This window comes from Orbicella franksi, chromosome 3 (genome assembly GCF_964199315.1).
Source record: "Orbicella franksi chromosome 3, jaOrbFran1.1, whole genome shotgun sequence".
NCBI classification, from domain to species: domain Eukaryota; kingdom Metazoa; phylum Cnidaria; class Anthozoa; order Scleractinia; family Merulinidae; genus Orbicella; species Orbicella franksi.
The window spans coordinates 24,868,371-24,887,402 of record NC_138147.1 but is presented as its reverse complement, the minus strand read 5'-3'; the positions used below and the strand labels follow the sequence as shown (position 1 = coordinate 24,887,402).

At 39.4% G+C, this 19,032-nt stretch overlaps 6 non-coding genes and 1 pseudogene across 6 annotated transcripts; 6 read left to right on the top strand and 1 right to left on the bottom strand.

The window, feature by feature from the left end:
* Window positions 1-2,194: 2,194 nt before the first annotated feature.
* Window positions 2,195-2,276, top strand: Trnal-aag (transfer RNA leucine (anticodon AAG)). Its single transcript has one exon. It is a non-coding gene; the product is annotated as a tRNA-Leu (tRNA).
* Window positions 2,277-3,143: 867 nt separating this feature from the next.
* Window positions 3,144-3,225, top strand: Trnal-aag (transfer RNA leucine (anticodon AAG)). Its single transcript has one exon. It is a non-coding gene; the product is annotated as a tRNA-Leu (tRNA).
* A 488-nt stretch (window positions 3,226-3,713) lies between these two features.
* Window positions 3,714-3,795, top strand: Trnal-aag (transfer RNA leucine (anticodon AAG)). Its single transcript has one exon. It is a non-coding gene; the product is annotated as a tRNA-Leu (tRNA).
* A 1,788-nt stretch (window positions 3,796-5,583) lies between these two features.
* On the bottom strand, window positions 5,584-6,792 carry LOC145481726 (uncharacterized; annotated as a pseudogene).
* A 1,228-nt stretch (window positions 6,793-8,020) lies between these two features.
* Trnal-aag (transfer RNA leucine (anticodon AAG)) lies at window positions 8,021-8,102 on the top strand. The gene has a single exon. It is a non-coding gene; the product is annotated as a tRNA-Leu (tRNA).
* A 1,224-nt stretch (window positions 8,103-9,326) lies between these two features.
* On the top strand, window positions 9,327-9,408 carry Trnal-aag (transfer RNA leucine (anticodon AAG)). The gene has a single exon. It is a non-coding gene; the product is annotated as a tRNA-Leu (tRNA).
* Window positions 9,409-16,427: 7,019 nt separating this feature from the next.
* Window positions 16,428-16,509, top strand: Trnal-uag (transfer RNA leucine (anticodon UAG)). The gene has a single exon. It is a non-coding gene; the product is annotated as a tRNA-Leu (tRNA).
* Window positions 16,510-19,032: the final 2,523 nt, after the last annotated feature.

Sequence of the window (19,032 nt, the reverse complement as noted above, 5' to 3'; positions counted from 1 at the left end):
TCAGAAACGTTTCAGACATTTATTATTTAATTGTTGAAGCTGTACTCTTAATGGTTTTAAGTTGCGGTTGTTAATGCAAATCGAACATGTTCACTTCCTCGCAAAGTTATTGCGATATCTGTCAAGAGCAGCATGACATTTTGTGTGAAAAATTAAACAAACATTTAATACATGATCCTCAGTTACAGCAGCACAGAGTTAATCCGTTTTAATGGTAATATGGCTTTTTTAAGTATGTCCAGGTGGATTCTTTTAAGGCGAACAGGCTTGGGTGGCACTTCAAAATCCGTTTTTCCGTTCCTACTTTCTCTTCTCCAATATATGCCTGCTCGCAGGCTAGTGCCTCTCAATACAAATGCAGATTGCATTCTGCTTTCGGGAGTATTAGCCGTCACGATCGACTTTTGAAATTACTTTTCTTGGGAGTGGGTTGGGGGAGGATTAGCGCTACTTCTAAAACCTAATCATAATAGCAAAATTGAGCGTCATAAGAAACTGAAATGACTAAAACACAGAAACACAGGCTGTGCCGTATTAGTTAGCAAAGGCTGTTGATATACGAGCAGCGAGAGCAATGCTTATTTTTTTCGCGTGAGATTCGCGTATTCAGATCGTTCCTTTCGTGCCTCTAAATAACGCATTCACTGCCAAGGACATCATTTATTTCCACTTATTAGTCCGTGTAACTGACGATGTGTGGATACCTGACCCGGATAGTCGCTGCTTTAAAAACCACAGGCGGTGGTGCTATCCAGTGAGATCTTTGCCTCCTTTGACTCACATTCGATATTTTTAACTGTAAACCCCTGTAGACCATGCTGAATTTTCAAAATCAGGTCATTTTCTACACGCTTTATCTCTGAAACAAATACGGTGGCCCCCATTTATTTTTGCATTTCTGACACAAGTAACTCATCATCTGACTGCCGTAAAAATTGAGAAAAAATCTATCGACTGGAAAATTTTCGCCCGAGCGTCCTTAAAATTTGCATAAAATTAAACTCGCTTACATTCCGTAACATTTTATTGTACTGACGGAGAACATTTTAATTCTCAGAGCTACAACTTTTTGGGTGAAAAAAAAAATTACCAAGGTTTCCTAAAATGTAGATATTTTGACGAAATGATATATACCAGAGGCCATTTATACTAGTCAAAGTTGGCCTTTATTTGTTCTTTGCCAAGAGACATAAATGGCGGCTGTACAAAATACCCTTCGTTACAAGGCTGCAAACAAAACTTCAAGAAACTTATTACACGATTTTAAAGTATAAGAATGAAATAATATTTGCGCCAAGTTTTGTTTTCGTAGGATTGTTTTTACTCCCCCACTATTTTCGTAAAGAAGCGTGAAATTCTGAACATTTTAAGCCGCGAAAACCGCCATTATATGCAAATTTCGAACTTTCTCAAAATGACCGTAAAATAAATAGTTGGAGCTTTAAACTATTTTTCCATGAATAAGTTCACCCAAAGGTATGTTTTGGCGAAGTAAAAGAAAAATCGATTTTGGTGACTGTCTTCTGATTTTCGACACTCTCAGAAAATCACTCGTAAGAATCCCAACTGGTTGCAGGCTGACCAGTTGGCTATTTACACAACGCGGTCGAGGAGTTGAACTCGGGGCTATCGAGAACAGATCTAGATAGCGGTAGGATGTGGAGGATTTGAACCAGGGACCTCCAGATTTCAAATCCAGCGCCCTAAAACACTCGGCCACGCGTGGCCGAGTGGTGTAAGGCGCTGGTTTAAGGCTCCAGTCTTTTCAGAGGGGTGGGTTTAAATCCCACTGCTGCCAAGTTTAATTTTTGCCCCATGAGTACCTGGATCGTAGCTCGATTTAAGAGTTAACGTTTTCTTTAGCTATAACTAGTGGCACTTTTATTGTCTTAAGCCCGGCTAACAGGATTACGCTTTTGTATCTTACTCATTAAAAAATATAATAGGCGATTTCCGAGCTCGCTTGTGCCTTTCGAAACGAGTCTTCGTGCAAAAACCTTTTATATAGGTGAAACTCATTTTATATGGATGGTTTCGCATGAAGACTTGCTTTGACACAGAGGCGAAAGGTACCTCGGAAACTGCCGATTTCTTCTGGATTTCCTTTGCTCGCTCTACTGCACTAAAATCAACTGTAATAATTTTAACTTGTCACAAAGTCGTTACATTTAAAAATATTTAACGCTTCTTGTCCGGTAGCGTGGCCGAGCGGTCTAAAGCGCTGGTTTAAGGTACCAGTCTCTTCGGAGGCGTGGGTTCGAATCCTACCGCTGCCAGGATTACCTTTTTTATTGTGATTATGATAAAAAAAATAAAAAAAATAAAAAATACTGGGAACTGGAACTGAGGGGTGCATTCTTAACACAAGGTCAAGAATCGTATAATAGCTCCAATCACATTGCCAAATGGTCGCCAAATTCGTCTTGGAAAGAACACAACAACTCGAATATATCCCAATGCCGTCCTCTTTACCGTCCTAAAAGTTATCTAACCGTATAAAAACGAAGTGTTACGAATAGGAGTCACGAAATTGGTCACTGATTACTCACGCGCGTAGTCACCTGTTTGTTACCATTTAGACCGACGACAACCTCGGGCCGGTCAGTTCTGACAAATGATAAGCGCCCCTAGATTTGCCAAGTTTTATTGCCATTATAAAACGCATAGGTAACGTAGCTTCCAAGTTATATTTTTGCATAATGAGTACTTCGATTTAAGACTCAATACGAAAGTTACTTTTTCATTAGCTGCGACAAGTAACACGTTTGTTTCTTTTTGATCATACGACGTTTATCTTTCAAGATTTTGTGGCATATTTCTTCCTTGTGTGAAATCGACAGTAACAAATAACCTCTAGTGATGAAATATAGTACTCTAAATCCGGTAGCGTGCCGAGTGGTCTAAGGCGCTGGTTTAAGGCACCAGTCTCTTCGGAGGCATGGGTTCGAATCCCACCGCTGCCAAGTTATATTTTTGCATAATCAATACGAAAGTTACTTTTTCATTAGCTGCGACAAGTAACACGTTTGTTTCTTTTTGATCATATGACGTTTATCTTTCAAGATTTTGTGGCATATTTCTTCTTTGTGTGAAATCGACAGTAACCAGTAAGTTCTAGTGATGAAATATGGTACTGTATATCCGGTAGCGTGGCCGAGTGGTCTAAGGCGCTGGTTTAAGGCACCAGTCTCTTCGGAGGCGTGGGTTCGAATCCCACCGCTGCCAAGTTTCTTTTTTTTTTTTTTGGCAGCGAACATCATGATAACGCAAACAGTCACGGGAAGCTGCTATCAATCATCAGCATAAGTAATGACGCTGGCGCAGTTAGACGTTGATAATTGACAAGCGCCTATTGCTCCAGAAATTTCTCAGCAAATACCTATATCAGGACCATGGACGGCGCATTGGCGCATTGGCTCGCCCTCTAACGAATGTCTGAGTAAGTGAGTACCATTGGACTGCCTGCTAAAGCTGATGGATGAGGTCATCAATAAGCTAAAAAAGATTAAAACACCAGGAAAGAAAACGTTGGGATTAACTTGTTGATTATCTTGTAGCTGTACTTAATACGTGGCGGTAGGCAAAAACGAAACTACGCGAGATATAATGAAATCCATATAGGAGATGGAGCAGACATACATAGTGATTAAGATCTTATAATTAATTTGTTGATCATCTTGATACTTGTTAGAATTACTTGGCCCTCCATATCTGGTAGCGTGGCCGAGCGGTCTAAGGCGCTGGTTTAAGGCACCAGTCTCTTCGGAGGCGTGGGTTCGAATCCCACCGTTGCCAAGTTTCTTTTTCACAGTGTGCGTCATGAGAGTCCAACTAAACCACGCGGGATGTTGGGAGATTACGAGAAAAGCTTATACACCTCCAGCCGTTAGCCGAGTGATTCGCAAGCTTTTTGAGTATTGTTCTAACATCTTAAGTGGTTTATTGGGCCGTTAAATCCATAGAAAGAGTGGTTTGTTGTTTTTTGTAAAATAACTATGGAACATTTTTGTCAAAGAGGAGAAAATTTATCGTACTTTCCAGATCAAGTTGCTTATTCTCAACAATTTTATGAAAGGATGCGGCAAACTAATGACAGAAGCTGAAAAAATGAAAGCATAGGCTCAGCGCAGCACACGGGACCCGCAAAGCAAAGCGACGAAAACATTTAGCGCCGTAAATGTTTTAGCAAAGGAAAAGAGAGGAAAAAGTTATCGATGAAAGACAGAGAGTGCATTAGTTCATTAGAAGTACAAACTTCATGCACTTGTCAAGACCTTGGCGGAGTTATTCAACGATAACTTTAAAACGTTTTGCAAATGGAATAAAGGTTGGTTCAAAAAACGCCGCTTCGGAAATTTCTTTACTTATCTTGAAGGCTATGAAGTCCGTGTTTCTCTGTATTTTGCTGAATGATCAACTATTACTTGAAAGCTTAATGGGAACTAAATTCATCGTTAACTCAAAAGAAATCTTTTACCATCTTTTTTAATAATCCAAATTGATCAGTCATGCCCAGCTGTAATATATCAGAACTGCGTCTTCCACAGTCCGTAGCAAGCACTCTTTCTTCTAAACTCAAGCGTAAACAGAATCAGCTTTAAATTTTTGCCATGGAAAAAAAAGGTCAAGCATTATATTCTGGTCCTGCTATTTTGAACAAAACGCTTAGTATATGTTGAATGAAACGCTATTCGTAGTTTTGATATCACAGCCAGGGAAAACCGAATAAATGGAAAAAGCTTATGTTCTTGCTAGTATTCTGAGTCTCCAGTTCTCTGGTAGTGCAGTCTGAAACCAAGTGTTTATTGGTAAAATAAAGATAGATTTCTGACCAATCAAAGGGCGCGTAGTATCTCAGTCACTATGAATTTGAAAAAAAATATAATAATATTAAGCACTTTTTGCTATGAAAATCTCACAACAAAAAGCGCCATCAGCCTTAACCCGTGGACATACAAGCTAACTCATACCTCCACCGTGGTACAAAGAGAAGGGGCTTGATGGAACCAGCTCCCCCACCCTCCCCCTCTGGATTTCGTCCTTTTAGAGCACGGCGAACTAAATTTACGTTGATTAGACGATACCATTTTTGAAGATTATGACGTCATATGACGTCAAATGACGTCATTTAACTCGCCGTCTCGGATCCGCCATCTTGGATTTCAGTATTATTTTAAGAAGTCAACAACTACCAGAAATTAATGCAAAATCAAGCCAGAATACTTTTGAAACGTACAAATTCGGGAGTTTTGACAAATTGATGAAGAAAACCGAAAAAAAGTACAAAATTGTGTCAAAAAAGTTGAATGTTGGGTAAACTACATCAAATTTGATGGTTGCCATGGGAACGTCAAAAATGATGGACACACAATTGAGAAGTTAAATTTCTGGAAAAAGTTTGTGACGTTTCGACCGCTCTTCGGTCATTATCAAGCAAGATGTAAGAAGTAAAATTTGCATAGATATATATAGCTACAAAGAGGTAGGAATGTGTGAAAATTATTAATGAAGTAAAAATATGTAAAAAGTATGTAAAAGAATTAACAAAGTAGTGCTTAAAACAATAAAAACATGTAAGATTATTTAAAAAACTTTCGCACGAATAGAATCAGATTGTACATTGAGACTTGGTCTCAGTTTGTGAATAAAAAACATTTCGCAAATAAGACAGTCAAACTTGGTTGTACATTTCTTTAAAATCGAAAAGTTATTAGTAAGATCTTTAGGGGCCAAAGAATGTTCCTCACGAAAATGTTTTCCAATTGATGACGATGGGTTTTTGTGCTCATCGACGCGTTGGTGCAAGTGCCGGCGCGTAAAACCAACATAACCTGCATCGCACAGGTCACATTTAAAATGGTACACAAGGGACTGTTGGTTAACGACCGGCGGCTTGACTTTACGTGATTTCAGGTCTCGCTCAATCTTGTGGCTGATGAAAACAGGTTGGATGGTGGTGTTTGTTTTCGTGCTAAGATCTTTCAGTTGCGTGCGAAGAAAATCAGCTGAAGCTTGGTCTTTGAATGGTAGGACAATCCGAACGGGCTCTGGACTGTTGTTGTTAGTCGGTGAAGGAACAGGTTGCTCAGAAACTTTGATGGCAATGAAGCGTGTTATGGTTGAATTAATTAAGTCATCTGGGTATTCAAAACGGGAGAACAACAACTTGAGACGATCGCATTCTTCGGAGAAGTAGGTCCGGTTAGAAGAAAGTCGAAACGCTCGATCCAGCATAGTTTTTAGTAGGCCGCGTTTATAACGATCGTCAACATGACTCTTGTAGTGTAACAACAGACCAGAATTTGTGGGCTTCACATAAACCTTTGTCTCAACGTGGTTGGATTTGTTGAGCAATTGCATGCGTTCCAAGGAAAGGAAGAATGCGGTCATTTTCTATCTCCATTGTGAACTTAATAGAGGAGTGGCAATCGTTCAGAGTCTCCAGAAAGTTATTGGCTGATGCTTGGTTAGGCATGATGGTCAGTGTGTCGTCGACATACCTTCTGTAGTAGCTGGGCATCTTTCCTTCACGATCCAGGGTTTCCTCAATGCTACACATAAAGACATTGGCGAGCAGGGGTCCAAGCGGGGAGCCCATGGCGACACCGTCGGTCTGTTCATAAAGTTGACCGTTAAACAGGAAAAGTTGATCTTTTGTTGCCCCTTCTAGGAGATGGATGAGGTCCTGTTTGCTGAGATTAAGGTGGTGCGTTTGATGACACATTCTTACCTCTTTGTAGCTATATATATCTATGCAAATTTTACTTCTTACATCTTGCTTGATAATGGCCGAAGAGCGGTCGAAACGTCGCAAACTTTTACCGTTTATTTTTATTGTCAAATGTTTTAAAAAACCCTTACTGAAAAATTTCTGGAGAGGATGAATAAACAGCTACTGAAAGTTTCAGCCCCTTAGAGTGAATTGCTGTCTCGAAAATTTGAAAAAAACCTTATGGGGACGTTTCATGCCTGGTAGCGGCAAGTGATCAGACGAGGCAGAAACTCGTTTTCAGGAGAGTGGAGAGGACAACATTGGGATATATTCAAATTCTAGGAGGATGATGAGGACGATGTGTTCCGGAGCATTATACGAATTAAATTTGAACTTGTTCTTCCATTCGCATGCGTTCTTGTATTTTGTATCATAATCACCGTACAAAAAGATAATACAAACTCACGCCCTTGAAGAGACTGGTGCCTTACACCACTAAAAAAAATTGTTAAAAATTGTTCACGGAGTGTAATAAATATGGATCACGACATCTGCCATGACTCATACGCGTAAAACTGCCGACTTGGTTTTACCTTTTACCTTTTAGACCGACAACAGCCTGTTCTTAAGGGCAGGCAAGTTCTGACTAATAATAAACGCCCCTAGATTTGCCGTGCTTTGGAGCCAATGTAAACCACATCTGGTAGCGTGGCCGAGTGGTCTAAGGCTCTGGTTTACGACTCCAGTCTCTTCGGAGACGTGGGTTTTGAATCCCACTACTGCTAAGTTTAATTTTTGCACCATAAGTACCTGGATCGTTGCTCGATTTAAGACTGTAACGTTTCTTCAAATATAACTAGCGGCACTTTTATTGTCTTAAGCCCAGTCCTCACTTTCGACGCACAGATAGGCATAAGCATAACCACAGGTATAAGAGAAATACAACGCTAGCAGGGACGGCCAGACATAAGCATAGGAATATACTTTTGCCTATATGCTTATGCTTATGCCGAGCTTGTCGTCACTGGACAACATAGCGAAAAAAGCATAGACGTAAGCATACGCAAAAGCATTAGCAGACGGCTTATGCTTTGGTCGCAGCCTTCCCCTCTAGCCCACAAGTTTCTTATGATTATGCTTATCCCTATGCTTCCGTCGGTAGTGGGGACCATGCAGGCTTCACCGATCATGTAATGTTTTTCTTTTAATATTTTGTGGCATATCTTTTCTTGGTCTAAAATAAACAGCAACCAGTAACTTTTAGTGGTGAAATGGAAGGTGGTTAAAAATGATTCCCCCTCCGTATCCGGTAGCGTGGCCGAGTGGTCTAAGGCGCTGGTTTAAGGCACCAGTCTCTTCGGAGGCGTGGTTTCGAATCCCACCGCTGCCAAGTTTCTTGTTTTGCAGTGAACGTCATGATAACGCAAACAGTCATGGGTAGCCGCCATCATGCACATAGGCAAGGTATAAAGACGCAGTTGCATGTTGATAATTAACAAGCGCCTTTTTCTATGAAAATTTCATAGCAAAAAGCGCTAACAGCCTTAATAGATGACTGCATGTAACTTTTTCATTAATTCTGGCTAACAGGATTACGCTTTTGTATCTTACACATTAAACAATATAATAGGCGATTTCCGAGTTCACTTGTGCCTCTTTTCCAATTGCAAAACGGCCCTTCATGCAAAAACCTTTTATATAAAAATGAGTTTGATTTGTATGAAAATGAACATACAGGTGAAACTCATTTTATATGAATGGTTTCGCATGAAGACTTGCTTTGACACAGAGGCGAAAGGCACCTCGGAAACTGCCGATTCCTTCAGGATTTCCTTTGCTCTACTGCACTAAAATCAACTGTAATAATTTTCACTTATGTTTAGGTCCGGTAGCGTGGCCGAGTGGTCTAAGAAGCTGGTTTAAGGCATCAGTCTCTTCGGGGACGTGGGTCTCGAATCCCACCGCTGCCACGATTAATCTTTTTACAGTGATTATGATAAAAAAATAAAAAAGTGATAAGAAAAAAAATTTTTGGGAACTGGAATTGCATTGAGGGGTGCATTCTTAGCGCAAGGTCAAAAATTGTATAATAACTCCAATCACATTGCCAAATGGTCGCCAAATTCGTCCTGGAAAGAACACAACAACTCGAATATATCCCAATGTCGTTCTCTTCAGCGTCCTGAAAGTTATCTAGCCATATAAAAACGAAGTGTTACGAATAGGAGTAACGACATCGGTCACTGGTTTCTCATGTGCATAATCACGCACACCTGTTTGATACCTCTTAGACCGACGACAACTTCGGGCCGGTCAGTTCTGACAAATGATAAGCGCCCTTAGATTTGCCATATTTTGTTCCCAGTATGAAACGCATTGGTAACGTGGGTGAGTGGTCGAATCTCATCGCTTCCAAGTTATATTTTTGCATAATGAGTACTTCGATTTAAGACTCAATACGAAAGTTACTTTTCATTAGCTGCTACAAGTAGCACGTTTGTGTCTTATTAATCATACCACGTTTATCTTTCAAGAGTTTGTTGCATATTTCTTCCTGGTCTGAAATCGACAGCAGCCAATAATTTCTAGTGATGAAATATAGTACTCTATATCCGGTAGCGTGGCCGAGTGGTCTAAGGCGCTGGTTTAAGGCACCAGTCTCTTCAGAGGCGTGGGTTCGAATCCCACCGCTGCCAAGTTTCTTCTTTTTTTTTTTGCAGTGAACGTAATGATAGCGCAAACAGTCACGGGTAGTTACCATAAGTCATCAACATAAGTAACAATACAGACCCAGTTAGATGTTGATAATTGACAAGCGCCTTTCGCTTCAGAAATTTCTCAACAAATAGCTATATCAGGAGCATGGACGGCGCATTGGCGCAATGGCTCGTCTCCAGCGAATGTGTGAGTAAGTGAGTTGCATTGGACTGCCTGCTAAAGCTAGTGGATGACGTCGTAAATAAGCGAAAAAGATTAAAACACCAGGAAAGAAAAAGTTGGGATTAATTTGTTGATTATCTTGTAGCAATATTAAATAGGTGGCGGTTGGCAAAAAAGAAACCACGCGAGATATATTGAAACCCATATAAGAGATGGAGCAGACACACATAGTCATCAAGGTCTTTATAATGATGCCATCATGAAAAGGTATCCAAATAATTATAGTTAAAAACACAAGTGTAAAAAAAACCATAAGAATAAGTGACGACCTCAAAACTCTCCATGCTTTATGTTTTTTGGGCACAAGACGACATCAAGGCTTAGAAATCCCAATAAACCACGCTGTTTCTATGGGGCAACATCAAAGGTTGTGATTGGAACGCATCTCAGAGGTGCCTGTACTGAACACGTCTATTTTCTCAACCAATGAAATACTGAGGAGAAGGATAAGAACTCTGTATTGAAGAAACAACTTTGACTGTCAGTTTGTTAGGTTGTTTTAATAGCTACAGAATAATATAATGACCGGGGAAAAGAGAGGAAAAAGTCACGAGCCCTCGCTACGCGTTCATGAAGATCTAGTAGCCTCAAATATCATTAAGTAATTAGAATCTTTTTTTTTTCGTAATGGACATCGATCCTGTGAAGTTTATATTACTTCTTACTTTAATATCAAGGCTTTGGCTGAACTTGGTTGCGTCCCGAGGTTGCATAACTATGTCAATGTTGACATTGTTATGCAACCTCGGGACGCAACCAAGTTCAGCCAAAGCCTTGATATGGCTGTTTGACATGTGCGAGTACGAACAATAAATTGTAAAGTAGAGAACGAATGCATTAGTACAATAAAGACTCTGCGGAAGCAAGATCCACGATACAAAAATGATTGCCAAAGCTATCTTTCTACTGTGTTTCGTAACTCTTTTGCAGCCGGTTTGGGGTCTTCTTTTATCACGACCAGACGGTAATTTTTCTTTTAATTACTCATCTTCAATTTTTAAGAGCATTGTTGAGTGTCTTTTTTATATATATATATATTAATTCTAAACTAGCATTTGAGTCACATGTTTTTTCGTGTACATCAAGAACGCTACGGCCTTTTAGGGGAAGCAATTGCTAGAATGATTAAAAAAAGTCTTCGTTTAACAATCTTAAGTTCGCTGAGGAAAGATGTATTTGAAGCCTTTTTCGGTTTTCATTATTTTGCTGTTCTGAAGTTTTTTAGGGCTAAAAGCTTCAAACGGAGCGTAAACTTCTCAGTTGTATTAAAACGCCGGATTTTTTGTTTTGTTTTTGTTTTTGTTTTGTTTTGTTTTGTTTTGTTTGTTTGTTTGTTTGTTTGTTTTTTGAGGCTTTAATTTCACAAGTGCTTAACTTTTGTTTATAACTGCGAGGATCAACCATACTTCTTCAATAAACAAAATAAAGTAAGCTCAAGCCCCTTTCCTCGCCAAAGGGATGTCACTGGGATATATTTGATTATAAAAACGCTCTGAACAGTAATGAAACCACTCAACAATGAAATAACGTTAACGTCTTAATATTTGTCGTTTTTCAGAGGGGATTAAACCCGATGGAAATGCTATTGAAGCAAAGGTTAGCGTTAGCACAGTCAGAGATGAATTAATGTATAGCGATGAAGATGATGAGGATGACGATTCCGACGGCGGAGGTGAGACAGAAATTTTATAGCCTTGTAGTATGAAGGCTAAAAATATAAAGGGATACATTGACAATTTATTCACAAAACTTACAAAAATACAAAGCCTGAGTAAAATTATTTCAGAAAATTATCTCCGTGACTTAGGTTTTTTTGGATGTTGTCATCGAATGGAATTGATTTATTTTAGACGCCAAATATCGTTGTGGAAGATAGGGTTGGTTTCATTTCGCAGAGTTAAATATTTTTTTTATTACTGTTAATATTAATAATGCCATTTCCTTAAAGATTAAAAACACTCTTTATGACAAATAGTTCTTTTTTTTTAATTTTGTTGTGATAATCAAAGGCTCCCTGAGCCAGCTCATGGATGAATAGGCCAATCCCAACTTTACTTTTGCTTCTGTCAGTGGCAAAATAAGCCTTTGTGCGAAACTGTTCGTGTGAAAATGCATGTCACCTGTACGTTCGTTCTCATGAAAATTAAGTCGTTTTCATATGAAACGTTTTGCACAAGCACTTGTTCTGAAAAAGAAGCAAACGGCAACTGAGAAGTGGAAGTAAAGTCTTCATATGTGCCAAGCGGCCCATCAGGCCAGCGCTTATTCCAGTTTCTGTAACATCAAGCGACTAGTAGGATTTCTACTACCCCCAGGATGGGATGCTAGTTCATCGCAGGGTTACCTCCCAACATTAAATTTGCCAGTACCTATGTACACACCTAAATGGATAGAGGCACTGTGAGAGTAAAGTGTCCCGCCTAAGGACACAATACAGTGTTCCCAGCCAGGGCTCGAACCCACACGGCTCGAAATAGAAAAGAAATACAAAAATCAAATAACATGTTGTTTACACAGACTCCTTATAACTTTTAAAAGGGATAATAATTAATTTTGATTGGAACTGGGACATTGTTATTAAATCAACTTGTACATGATGTAGTGTCAAAGAATAACAACAGTCTGTTTCAAAATGAAATCATTAAATGAGACTTCACCATATTCACAAGTCAGTCCAATATATTCAGTATATATTTTGTATAAATCTACCAGCGTTCTATCACGAATGCCGTTCTGCGATTGGCTACACTACTCACTATCTATTTACAATTAGATTGCGAGCTCGAGATTTCTATCGCCTGATAGTTGACGAGGGCGTAGCTCGAGTCAACTATCACGGATAGAAATCGAAAGCGAATAATCCAATTGTTTTAATATAAATCCATTAGTCGTTCAAAACTTTAAATAAATACTATTCACAGACACTTCGAAAACACAAAGAGGCGGCCCCCGGCGCACCCTGCTTCGCTACTTACTATCTATCAAAGAATAGAACGTGAGTAGCGTAGCCAACAGAGGACGGCATTCGTGATAGAACGCTAGTAGATTTATACTAATCTGTGATAGATAGTGAGTAGCGTAGCAGTGTGTCCTCGTAAACAAAATTACGACCGCTTCTTGGCGTTTTCGAAGTGTCTATGAAGAGGATTTAGATTTAGTTTTGAACGACTAGTAGATTTATACTAAAACAATTAGATTATTCGATCTCGATTTCTATCGGACGATATTTGACTCGGGCTAGGCCCTCGTCAACTATCACGTGATAGAAATCTCGAGCTCATAATCATAACTGTTTAATATATATCATTCTGGGAAGCGTCTCGCATTGTTTTTCTCGTCCTGTTCGGGCTTTCTCTTTTCGGAATTATTCTCTTTTCTTTGTTTGCTTGTTTGTTTCTTCTTTTTTCACTTTTTGTTTTTGTTCTCTTTCTATGTCAGGTACATTTGTACATATTAAGAGTCCCTGTCCATAAATATGAAAATAACTCGACAAGGGTCGAAAATGCTATTTCGCTCATATTTTTACGGTAGATAGGCTAGGGCATGACAAAAACTACTGGATAGTTTTTTTTTTTTTTGGCAAAATATGCTTTTATTTCAAAGAAATATGCAAATTACCAAATTCCGTTAAAATCGTCATTTGACGCACCAATTTATTAAACAAGTTTGAGAGCCTTGCATACAAAGCCACATCATTCTTCCGTCTTTAAAATACTCAAATATTTTTGTGCAATGTTTAATTGTGCACTGGGTTGATTTTAGGTAATATTGCGGTTTTTGTTGGGTACAAAATAATTAAATTTCGAAGACATGTATTTTTTTCACTTAAAAGTACTTCGTAAAAATAATCGATTTTCACCATGTGCGAAACCTTCCAATGGATTAAGCTTCTGGTGGTTGAATTGCAGAAGGATAGTCTACAGATTCCTCTAAAAATTTCTTTGGGCAAAAGATTATGAGCGACGCGAGAGCTTTTCAAAGTAAGTTAAAAATGCAGATATTTGACCATCCGTAGTCAAATTTCAATTTACGGGTTAGACATATATTTTAGCACGCGCCACATGTCTTGAGCTATGTTAAGCTGAAATAGACACAAAGCTGATAATTTCGAAATGTTCTAACCTTACTTGCTGTAAAAGGCAGGTGCAAAAACCAATTTGACGAGTTTCCGTCACCATTCGTTGCACATAAAGCAGAAGTTTGCTTTTGTTTACATAACGTCCGATGTACATCGCCAACTGTCAACTTATTTAATGGTCGAAAACCATGAATCTATGACCCTCTTTCGACACATATGATCACCACTGCATCTTAGTCAAAAACGGCTAAGTGATTTGTAGATAGTTGCTTGCTTCGCACTACACCAAAACATTACGTTTGATCATCGTTTGATCTATTGCTGCTTGGATCCTTGCTTGCAGCGGCTCGTTGTTTGTTCGTGACGCAATGCTTAATCCCATTTTAGGGGGTAGGGGTAGGACAATTTCTATGCTAATACGTAAGGGTCCGTAAGGCTTGGAACCGCAGGGAGCACACAATCTTGTTGAGTAGGAAGAGATTAAATTAAGCAATGAAAAGAATGAATAGTCCACCATTGCCCGTGTTGTCATCTTTTACTAGACAACCGCTACTTACACCCCTTGCGTAAATACTGTAACGCTAAACTCGTACCTAGGTCTTTTCGCTCTGTGCAATTATTTTTGGTTTACATATAATACAGTGGGCTACCCTCGGGGAAATAGGAGGTGGCCGCTTAATAGGGGTTGGCAGCTTAATAGAGGTTGATGTACCTTGAATACTTTTTCACTATCGGGTTAAAAATTTAGCTAAATTTCTCAGTGAACATGGAGTCAATTCAAGCCAATCATGATAGACGTCATTCTCGGAGACTCTGGGGCAGCTGGTGGGGGCGGGGAAAAGGTCTAAAAGGGTCTTCGCCCGAACTTTTTTCTCACCCCTTTAGACTTTTCCCCGCTCCCAATAACTGCTCCTGAGTCTTCGAGAATGACGTCTATAATGATTGTCCTGAATTGACGCCATGTTCACTTAAAAATTTATAACCCGATGGTGAAAAAATATTCAAGGTACACCAACCTCTATTAAGCGGCCAGCCCCTGTTAAGCGGCCACCTCCCATTTCCCCGAGGGTAGCCCACTGTATCATATGTAAACCAAAAATAATTGCACAGAGCGAAAAGACCTAGGTACGAGTTTAGCGTTACAGTATTTACGCAGGGTGTGTAGGTAGCGGTTGTCTAGTAAAAGATGACAACACGGGCAATGGTGGACTATTCATTCTTTTCATTGCTTAATGTAATCTCTTCCTACTCAACAAGATTGCGTGCTCCCTGTGGTTCCAAGCCTTACGGACCCTTACGTATTAGCGTAGAAATTGCCCTACCCCTACCCCCTAAAATGGGATTAAGCATTGCGTCATGGACAAACAACGAACCGCTGCAAGCAAGGATTCAAGCAGCAATAGATCAAACGATGATCAAACGTAATGTTTTGGTGTAGTGCGAAGCAAGCAACTATCTACAAATCACTTAGCCGTTTTTGACTAAGATGTAGTGGTGAGCATGTGTCGAAAGAGGGTCATAAATTCATGGTTTTCGACCATTAAATAAGTTGACAGTTGGCGATGTACATTGGACGTTATGTAAACAAAAGCAAACTTCTGCTTTATGTGCGACGAATGGTGACGGAAACTCGTCAAATGGGCTTTTGGACCTGCCTTTTACAGCAAGTAAGGTTAGAACATTTCGAAATTATCAGCTTTGTGTCTATTTCAACTTAATATAGCTCAAGACATGTGGCGCGTGCTAAAATATATGTCTAACCCGTAAATTGAAATTTGACTACGGATGGTCAAATATCTGCATTTTTAACGTACTTTGAAAAGCTCTCGCGTCGCTCATAATCATTTGCCCAAAGAAATTTTTAGAGGAATCTGTAGACTATCCTTCTGCAATTCAACCACCAGAAGCTTAATCCATTGGAGGGTTTCGCACATGGTGAAAATCGATTATTTTTACGAAGTACTTTTAAGTAAATGAAATACATGTCTTCGAAATTTAATTATTTTGTACCCAACAAAAACCGCAATATTACCTAAAATCGACCCAGTGCACAATTAAACATTGCACAAAAATATTTGAGTGCTTTAAAGACGGAAGAATGATGTGGTTTTGCATGCAAGGCTCTCAAACTTGTTTAATAAATTGGTGCGTCAAATGACGATTTTAACGGAATTTGGTAATTTGCATATTTCTTTGAAATAAAAGGATATTTTGCCAAAAAAACTATCCAGTAGTTTTTGTCATACCCTAGCTTATCTACCATAGGAATATGAGCGAAATCGAATTTTCGACCCTTGCCGCGAAATTAAGAATTTGTCTGATTTTTACAGGCGGGCACTCTTAATTCCCACTAGAGTTTATTAAAATAAGAGTCGTATAACGGCACCGAAACACATCGTACTGCGACATTCTCTACTACAAAGAACACAAAAACTAAAACATATCCCAATGTCGTCTTGTCCATTGTCCTAAAAAATATATTTTTCCTCATTTGACCATATAAAGTAAAAGATGTTCGCGGAATGCGTTACGAATATGTGTTACCGCATCCGTCATGACTCATGTGCACCACGCAGACCTGCCTTTTGGCTTTTACCATTTAGACAGAAGACAACCTGTTGTCTCGACCTAGTCAGTACTGATAAATGATTAGCGCCCCTAGATTTGCAATGCTTTGGGCCATGATTGAGCGCATCTGGTAGCGTGGCCGAGAGGTCTAAGGCGCTGGTTTTAGGCACCAGTCTCTTCGGAGGCGTGGGTTCGAATCCCACCGCTGCCAAGTTTCATTTTTACATCATGAGGACCTTGGTCGCATATAGCTCGATTTAAGACTAATACAAAACTGTGACTATTTTATTCACTATGAATAGCGGCACTTTTATGTCTTGTCGATCTTACAATGTTCTTCTTTTAATCATTTGTGGCATATTTTTTTCTTGGTCTTAAATCAACGGCAACCAAAGATTCAGTTCTAGTGAAATGCGAACTGGTTAGAATTGCTAGGGCCTCCATATCTGGTAGTGTGGCCGAGTGGTCTAAGGCGCTGATTTAAGGCACCAGTCTCTTTGGAGGCGGGGTTTCGAATCCCGCCGCTGCCAAGTTTCTTTTTCTGTTTGCAGTGTGCGTCATGATAGCGCAAACAGTCTTGGCTAGCTGCTATCAATCAAAAGTATAAGGGAAGTATACAGAAGTAGTTAGTTAAGCAATAAACCACTCTCTCTATGCGTTTCACTGCGCAATAAACCACACGGGATGTTGGGAGACTACGAGAAAAGCTTGTAAACCTCGAGCCGTTAGCCGAGTGATTTACAAGCTTTTTGAGTATTGCCCCAACATCTTATGTGGTTTATTGCGCCGTTAAATCCATAGAAAGAGTGATTTATTGTTTTTATAAAATAGCTATGGAACATTTTTGTCAAAGAGGAGAAAATTTATCGTACTTTCGAGATCAAGTTGCTTATTCTCAAATATTTTATGAAAGGATGCGGCAAACCAATGACATAAGCTGAAAGAATGAAAGCATAGGCTCAGCGCAGCACACAAGATCCGCAAAGCAAAGCGACGAAAACATTTAGCGCTATAAATGTTTTAGGAAAGGAAAGGACCGGAAAGGAAAAGGTTATCGATGAAAGACAGAGAGTGCATTAGTACATTAGTAGTACAAACTTCATGAGCTTATCAAGACCTTGGCGAAGTTATTCAACGATAACTTTAAAAATTTCTGCAAATGGAATAAAGGTTAGTTCTAAAAACGTTGCTTCGGAAATTTATTTACATACGTTGAAGGCTATATGAAGTCCGTGTTTCTCTGTATTTTGCTGCATGATCAGCTAATACTTGAGAGCTTAATGGGAGCTAAATTCATCGTTAACTCGAAAGAAATCTTTTATCCTAGGCGTGGGATTATTTTATCCCAGGCGTGGGATAGCTGGCGAGCATATGTAATACGTGCTCCGTGTCTTGTACTAGTAGCCAGGGTATGTGGCAAAAAATAGCATTAAAGTGTAAAATTAAATTCTACTTATTTGAGGGGGCGAGATTTGATGTTCTGGATGTCATGATCAGTAGTGTCTAAATCACGTTCTATATCATCGCATCACAGCTTAGTGACATACTCCGCGGCTTTAGGGAGGGGCACTGAAAACAATACGTCCTCAAAAACACCTAAGACTACGTGCCTGACCTCGTGATATACGTGACTGACGGAGGTGTCCTTTTTGGAAAATGCTCGGATTTAAACATTTACTTCGCTGTAACGTAAAGCAACTTTAATTTATCCCTTATTCTTAGTTTTTCTTTTCTGATGTCTATCCCTGACTGCAATTTTAGTAATTTTACTTAAAGAGCTTACCATTTGCTAGAACTGACCAGTAGAACTAGGCCGTCTATAAATAAAAAGCGTTAGTTCTAAGGATCGTTAGAACTGGTTCTGGCCGAATTGACGCGCACTTTTCTTTAGAAACATAAGTTGGTATTTGCTGCTTGATTTCTCTTTACGTTTTTAATGCCTTAAATTAAGTTTGGACTTTTTATACCACACAAGAACAAGCATTAGAATAAGCATGACGGAAGTTAGGACGCCCTTAACACACGCATAAGTACGTAGGCATGCGTAGATTTGATAATTGCCTTTTTCCGGTTCCATACCTTTTCGATACAGTAAAATAATAAGACGGACTTTCGCTCATGCTAATGCGCGCGATCACAGCGGCAAATTCTCACTTGACACAAGCATAAGCACAAGCACAAGAAGCACAAGAACGTTTGTTCTTCTTGTGCTTACTCTTTTGCTTGTGTTGTGCTCGTCTTCACTGTCACGTGCCTGTGCTAATGCTTGTGCTAATGCTTGTGCTGTGGACGCCCCTGTTACTGCTATGCTTATGCTTGTGATTATGTCGTAGTGAAACCGGCTTTAACGTCCACTATTTCGTTCCAAAACTAGACTTTTTCAGTTGTTCGAAGAAAACAAGAGGGAAAGTTGATCATAGTGATTTGATCAGAATTAACATTTTATAATCCCAATATTGAGTCATATAAGTCTGCATTATGTGGGGATAACGACGGTGAAGTTTTCAATGTAAGGGAACAAAAGATTCGATGATCAGTCAGCTCTGCGTGCACTTAAGATCCGGATGTGCAAAACAACGTGAAATAAAACTCTAAGTGCTACTTTGGGGAGTAGCTTTATCAGGTTTTAATATCTCTGAGCACATCTAACCATCACAACAGGCAAATACCAAACTGCAACACTGGGAGCTCTGTGTCCTTAATACGCATGTGAGTGTGTACTAAGTTGAGGGTA